The sequence below is a fragment of the Peromyscus leucopus genome, chromosome 10 (assembly GCF_004664715.2).
Source record: "Peromyscus leucopus breed LL Stock chromosome 10, UCI_PerLeu_2.1, whole genome shotgun sequence".
NCBI classification, from domain to species: domain Eukaryota; kingdom Metazoa; phylum Chordata; class Mammalia; order Rodentia; family Cricetidae; genus Peromyscus; species Peromyscus leucopus.
In genome coordinates this window covers 12766460-12772894 of record NC_051071.1, presented here as the reverse complement: position 1 = coordinate 12772894, position 6435 = coordinate 12766460, and the positions used below count along the sequence as shown (strand labels likewise).

The window sequence follows — 6435 nt, the reverse complement described above, 5'->3', positions numbered from 1 at the left end:
ATGTCTGACTGAAGAAGCAGCCTCAGAATGGGGAAAAAAAACCAGCCTTGGTTGTTATAAATCTTACAGAGGATTAGCATTAGGATAAAAAAGGAACCCAGAAAGCTAAATACCAAGAGAACAATGTAGTTAAAAATGGACTGTGGAGCTGAACTCAGGAGAAACATGAAGAGAGTTCACCATCGTTAGCTGTCAGAGAGATGCAGGTTAAAAAGACTGAGGTTTCTCTTACCCCAGTCAGAATGACTAAGGTGAAGAGACAAGAGACAACAGATGCGGCTGAGAGTGGGGAACGTGAGAGCCTCAGGTGCCGTTGGAGGGAGAGCATCCTGGTGCAGCCACTGCGGAAATCGGTGTGGCAGATCCTTAAAAATAACAACCAACCCACCCCCTTTCTGCACTGCCCAGGATGGGTCCTTATTCCTGTTGTAACTTAAATCTGACACAACGTCCGGGACCCTTGATGTCCTGCAGATGGAGGTGGAGGGCGCCCTCAAATCCCTTGCCACAGGAATCCGCTTAAGTGGTACCAACCTTGACTCTCAGAGGCAGTACATTTATGAAAGGAAAAGTGATAGTGTCTACATCATTAATCTGAAGAGGACCTGGGAGAAGCTGCTCCTGGCACCTCGGGCTATCGTTGCCATTGAGGACCCTGCTGATGTCAGCGTCATCTCCTCCAGGAACACCCGGCAGCGAGCCGTGCTGAAGCTTGCTGCCTCCACTGGGGCCGCTCCAATTGCTGCTGCTTCTCCCCTGGGACCCTCACTAACCAGATCCAAGCAGCCTTCAGGGATCCATGTCTTCTAGTTGTGACTGATCCCAGGACTGACCCCCCATCCCCTCACAGAGGCGTCTTGATCAACCACTGCTCTGTGTATAACAGACTCATCTCTGCACTGCGTGGACGTTGCCATCCCATGCAACAAAACAGGGAGCCCGCTCAGTGGGTCTGATGTGGTGGATGCTGGCCCGGGAAGAACTCCTGTGTGTGGCACCATCTCCCATGAGCACCCAAGGGAGGTTATGCCTGTTCCCTACTTCTACAGAGACCCAGAGGAGATTGAGAAGGAGGAGCAGGCTTCTGATGCTGAGAAAGCTGTGACTAAGGAAATACTTCAGAGCGAATGGACCGCACCAGCTCCTGAGTTCACTGCTGCTCAGTCAGAGGTGGCAGACTGGTTTGAGGGCATGCAGGTGCCCTCTGTTCCCTTCCCTACAGAAGACTGAAGCACCCAGCCAGCCAATGAGGACTGGTCAGCAGCTCCCACACTGCAGGCCACTTGAGTGGGTTGGAGCCACTACTGAGTGGTCCTAAGCTAGTCTACAGACACCTGAGCAAAGGAAAAAGAGGTGGAAGGAAAACGAAGTTCCTAAAAGCCAGTGTGTGTGTGTGGAAACCCAAAAACCTAGAAATATATATATACCATGTGACCCAGCTATGATTCTCCTGGGCATATAACCAAAAGGACTCTTTCCTACTATGGAGGCATATGCTCATCCATGGTCATTGCTGCTCTATTCACCATAGCTAGGGCATGGAAACAGCCTACATTTCCATAAACTGATAAATGGATAATGAACATATACTCATACACATGCACTTATTCAGCTGGAAAAAAAATGAAATTTGCATGTAGGTGGATGGAATTGTAAAGAACACTGAGTGAGGTAAACTGTACCCATAGAGACACATGTCACATGTTTTCCCTCACATGTGTATCGTAGCACTGCATCTTCAGGTTTTCATGTTTAACTTGGAGTGCCTGTAGAATCCATGTAACTAGAAAGGAACCATTGGTAGAGGGAGAAGAAAGATCCCAAGGGAGAGGAGTTGGTACAACACAGGGGATATGAAGAGGGAAGGCACCACTGCGGAGTGAGGTTTAAGCCTGGGGAGGGATTGGAGGGTGGGGCAGAGGAGGAGGGAGTGAGGGATGACTAACACTGAGGATGTTTGGGAAAAAGTATGGAAACATACTATTTTATAAGCTTTCTAAAAATTTATAAATAGGTATAAGATAGACAGATGATAGGTGATAGATAGATGATAGATAGATAGATAGATAGATAGATAGATAGATAGATAGATAGATAATTGGAAGTTTCTCTACACATAAGATAGTGCTTCTCCCAAAAGCCATAGGTTGCCAAATGGTAGGTATGGGATGCCTTCTCTCAGAGTGATTGTCAGGAGTATACTAGAGGTTCAAAACCAATGCAAACTATTGCCATTGCTCCTTGTTGTCCATGAGGACTTGATGGCAAGATCCTATTGCTGAAGACACCACACTTGGGTCAGGGTACTTGGAGAGATAAAGCTGGCACTGACCAGGAAGCTTCCTCCTTCCTGCTGGCTGCTTTCACAGTACCAGAAGGAGCTCTCATCAGCAGCCTCACTGTGCTGTGACCCTGTGAACTACAATAAAAACAAATGTGGCAAGAAATGCCCATGGATGCCACAGTGGCACAAACATAATGGAAGCTACCAATAACTTTCTGACTGGATTTAAGGACTGCTCCATGGAAGGAAACATGCTGGTACTGTAAATCTAGCCAAGAATGCTGGGGCTCATAGGTTACCTACTGTTATTATCAAACTGTCATTTAAATTTATATCTCTGTATACATAGATTAGTGTATGTCTCAGACCTCATCAATGAATTCTTACTATGCTTTTGATGACAGCTAATATAAAAATTCACAAATGGCCAAAGTACAGAGACTAAATGTCTGTTGAGTACTCAGCCACAAATGAGACATCTATTATATGCCCTTCCCCTCAAAGTTCAGAGACCAATGCAGAAGAAGAGGAAGAAAGATTATAAAAGCCAGAGGTTAAGGAGGGCCAGAGTGAAACAATGGCTTCTGAATATGATAGAACCACTGCACTCATGAACTCACAGCAGCTGTTGTTGCCTGTACACGACTCACAGAAGATCAGTCCAGGCAACATTCAAGCTTGGACCAGGGAAGAACTCAGGAGCCTCCAACCTAGCCGAGGAACTATTGGTGGTGGATGGCTACTGGCTGTAGGGTAGTTTTCTCGAAGGATGTGTTGTTAGTTGTTTTTGCTCTTTTGGCTCTTTGGGGGGCTCACCACCCAGCTCCCAAATAAATACACACACGAAGGCTTATTCTTAATTATAAATGATCAGCCTTAGCTTGGCTTCTTGCTAGCCAGATTTTCTTAACTTAAATTATCCTTTCTACCTTTTGCCTCTGGGGTTTTCCCATTCTCTTACTTCTGTAAATTTTACTCTTACTCTTTTGCTGGCTGTGTAGCTGGGTGGCTGGACCCTGGTGTCCTCCTCTCCTTGTTCTCTGTTTCCTTCTTCCTTCTTCTCCCAGATTTCTCCCTATTTTTATTCTCTCTGCCTGCAACCATATTTATCCTTTCTCCTGCCTCACTATTGGCTGCTCAGCTCTTTATTAGACCACCAGGTGTTTTAGACAGACACAGTAACACAGTTTCACAGAGTTAAACAAATGCAACACAAAAGAATGCAACATATCTTTGCATCATTAAACAAATGTTCCACAGTATAAACAAATGTAATACATCCTAAAATAATATTCTTCAAAGGTGTGGTTCCTGATGGCTCTATACATGTGAGTATTTACGGCACAAATTAGACTTGGTGGGCTATTTTTAAAAAGGACATAAAGTTTAGAGTGGGTGGGATGGTTGTAGGAGTAGTAGGGGGTAAATATTATCAAAATACATTGTATATATGTATGAAATTCTCAAAGAATTTATTGAAATATATTTTAAAATACTTACAAACCAAATTTAACAACATATTTAAAATATCATCATAACCAAATTGGTTTAATTCCAAAGATACAAGGATGGTTAAATGCACATAAATCAATAAACTTGATGTAGCATATAAGTAGATTCTAGGACAGAAATTATATTATCATCTTAGTTGAGTCCTTAGATAAAGTTTAATATCCTTCCATAATAAATACCCTAAAGAAACTAGGCACAGAAGATATCTCAAATAACAAAAGCTGGATATAACAAACCAATAGTTCACATTCTACTAAATGGGAAAAAGATCTCTACGTATTTCCTCACAAATGAGGAATGAAGCAAGGATATCTGCTCTCTCCAGTTTTACTCAACAAATTGCTTAAAGTTTTTTAGCTATAGCAATGAGACAAAAGCAAGAATCAAAAGGAATACAAAGAGGAGAGAAATTCCCTGATTTGCAAACTGAGATGCGGTCAATAAGAAACCCTGGAGCGAGATGTTCCGTGGGTGAAGCCCTTGCTGCCCAGCTCTCCTGTAGGGAGATGGGAGGCAGGGACAGGAGGAGCCCCAGAAGCTAGCCTGCCATCTACAGTGGGAAAAAAACAAACAAAGAGCATTTTATAATATACATGCAATGGATTTTCTGGCTAATTAAATCCAACACATTTTACAGCAGCTAACAATATGTGGTTGTCACTGCACTGTTAGCTATGTAGCGTTATGTTAGGATGAACCATTTGGCTTTGTCTGAGAACAGGAAGGGTGCTAGTTTGGGAGTACAACGCTTATGGTCGTTTATTCTGTGTTATACTTAAAGTTATAAGCTTGGGAGCTTTACATGAAAACCATGCATTTTCTAAATAAATTTTAATGTTGAGTCAAAAACTTCCTTAGGGAATAATCTTTGTAGATTTGTCATCTTTATACTGTAGAGCCTACATTAAAAGTATATTTGAAGTATCATCTGTATGTAAATCACTGTACTTGGCATCATGAGAAATATATAAATGAATTGCTCCAGTCTCTGGACTCAAGGATCTTATGTTACCAAGGTAATTTGAAGAATTTCTGATTCTTAAATTGTGTTCCAATGAATTATTTAACTTTGTAAGTCTCCTTGATTCACTTTTCATCAAGTACTTAAGTTTTATCAAGGTAGCTCTTCAACCTGGTCAAGGCTCTTCTAGAACACACACAGGTGTGTTAACCCCTGGCATGCTACCTCTCCACATGGTCTGCAGTAGATCTGGGGCATTGGGTTATTTTTAAATGACCGAGTTCCTGAAGAATGCAGATAACTAAAAGGGGGTAGAAGTTTCCATGTTTCTGGTGTCAAGCAAATCAGTATAAACAATTATTAGGGACAACAATCAACTATGCATAATGTGACAACTACTAAAATTATAGTATTTTAAACTCATGCCTTTAGATTTATATCTTATATACTTATACAAGGAATAGCATTTAAAAAATAATTATCCAGATATATTACCTAAAACATACTAGATGACCTGACATAGTCACTAAGTAGCAGATGGATGGTAATAGAGCAGTCATGAAAAGGAAACATGTTTAGCCATTAAATAATTAGAGGTAGGTTTGAAATAATCAAAGAATATGTGGACTGTGATCTATTTGTGAGAAAAATGCCTGTGCTGAAAGTTTTCTGTTAGTGTAGAAAGAATCTAACTATTGACAGTGTCTACTTCCACAGTGTGGATATGGAAATTGATTATGGGATAATATGTGTAAGTGGTTAGATTTTTCATTTTCTACTTATGTTTACATACATTCTACAAATAATCCAATATTGAGCTACTTTTCTAATAAAATTAATAACAATAAAATGAGCACAGACCCTCTTCATCTGACTGTGCACACTGCTCATGGAGAGCTCTCTAACTTAAACATGGAACTCCAGAAGAGATCATAAGTTCTAAGTCACCAACCAGCCCAGCTTTGTACTATGAATAACTACAGTCCATCATCAGCCCCAACTGAACCGTTAGGGAGATAATTCAAATTTCAAATACTGTAACTCACACCTTGCATTTATATGTGACTCTGGATATGAACCTTTGACTATCAAATTTACATTTATTAGACTATCCTTTATGCCTGGTGTGGTGGTTTGAAAGAAACTGGCCTCCAAAGGAAGTGGCACTATTAGGAGGTGTGGCTTTGTTGGAGCAGGCATGGCTTTGTTGGAGGAAGTATGTCACTGTGGTGGGTGGTGGGTTTTGAGATCTCCTATATTCAAGCTATGCTCAATGTGACACTCAGTTCAATTCCTGTTGCCTGTGGATCAAGATATAGGACTCTCAGCTCCTTCTCCAGCATCATGTCTGCCTGTATGCTGTCATGTCCCACCATCATGATAATGGACTAAACCTCTGAACTATAAGCAAACAACCCCAATTAAATGTTTTCCTCTGTAAGAGTTGCTGTGGTCATGGTGTCTCTTCATAGCAATAGAAACCCTAACTAAGACACCTGGGAAAGGTCCTCTGAATGTTCTAGATATGCCTGCCTTCTCATTACCCTTCCTATTCATAATTCCTGATGCTCTAATGGTATTTTACATGATTTTGTCCCCTAGCCACAACTGATTGAACTAAGAACGGACACTCCACCCTATATGCCTGCCCATAGGCTGTTCTGTGTCCACTGACTTG

At 41.5% G+C, this 6435-nt stretch overlaps 1 pseudogene; it reads left to right on the top strand.

Moving 5' to 3' along the window:
* The first annotated feature begins 438 nt into the window (after positions 1–438).
* On the top strand, positions 439–1318 carry LOC114697929 (annotated as a pseudogene).
* The last annotated feature ends 5117 nt before the right edge of the window (positions 1319–6435 follow it).